The following is a 1,183-nucleotide window of genomic DNA, read 5'->3' as shown; positions in this document are numbered from 1 at the left end:
TACACACATACTATATATATTCTTTTACTTGTTTCAGTCATTTTGACTGCACCCATGCTGGAGCACCACCTTAAAGGGATTTTAGTTGAAGCAATTGACCCCAGGACTTATTCTTTGTAAGTCTGGTACTTATTTCATCGGTCTCTGTTGCCAACCACTAAATTACAGACATGAACACACCAACATCAGTTGTCAAGTGACAGTCGGGGAAAGCAAACACACACACACACACACACATAGTGTCATCTCATAAATAATGCAGTTTTTTCAATTACAAGAACTAAAAGACAGAGGGGGATGGGATAAACTACCTGCATCAACTTGGTATAAAAGCAGGTAGTAATTTTGCCTTGCAATTATTCTTAGTCCAAATTTTGAAGAGTGCAGTTCGATTTTAGCAGTTATTTTTGCAAAGCTATAATGGAAGTGAGAAAGGAGCATATTCTGCTTTATGAGTTCAATAGAGGTAACAACACAATGGAAAGTGTGAGGAATATTAAAGCAGTATATGGGGATCAGACAATAAACTTAAGTCAGTGTCAACAGTAGTTCCAGAAATTCTGAGCTGGAAACTACAGCCTAGAAGACAATCCTTGTTCTGGAAGATCTGTAGAGCTCAACAAGGACATCCTGCAAACCCTAGTAGAACAAAATTCCATCGTAACTGTTGAAGAACTAGCAGAGAAGCTTGGATTTGGTCATTCAACCATTCATTAACACCTGCATGCCATCGGAAAAGTTAGCAAATTGGATCAATGGGTTCCTCACAGACTTTTCGAGTCTAATCATGTGCGGAAAGTGAATGTGTGCTCTTCTTTGCCGTCACGTCCCACAAATGAACCTTTTTTGAACCAAACAATGATTGGTCACAAAAAATAGGTTCTTTATGAAAATGGCAAGTGCCAAAGACAGTGGGGGTAGGGAAAGGAGAAACACCAGCACCTCAGGATAAAGAAGGTCTTCACCCACATAAAGTGTTGTTATCTGTTTGGTGGGATATGAAAGGTTTAGTCAACTTTGAACTTTTAAACCCAAACCAAATGATAACAAGGGAGGTCTACTGGGAGCAGCTTGAGTGGCTTAAGTCAGCGCTAGAAGAAAAACAACCATCTTTGGTTTGAAGACAAATGGTATTCTTCCATTAGGATAATGCTCAGCCACATACAGGGAGGATGACATTCCA

At 39.6% G+C, this 1,183-nt stretch overlaps 1 protein-coding gene across 1 annotated transcript in view; it reads right to left on the bottom strand.

The window, feature by feature from the left end:
• The window catches only part of LOC106874774 (serine/threonine-protein kinase LATS1), a 106,780-nt gene that overhangs the window by 25,750 nt on the left and 79,847 nt on the right, over positions 1-1,183 (bottom strand). The gene's annotated exons all lie outside the window — the stretch shown is intronic.

Source organism: Octopus bimaculoides, chromosome 27 (genome assembly GCF_001194135.2).
Source record: "Octopus bimaculoides isolate UCB-OBI-ISO-001 chromosome 27, ASM119413v2, whole genome shotgun sequence".
NCBI classification, from domain to species: domain Eukaryota; kingdom Metazoa; phylum Mollusca; class Cephalopoda; order Octopoda; family Octopodidae; genus Octopus; species Octopus bimaculoides.
This window is presented reverse-complemented; position numbering and strand designations above follow the sequence as displayed.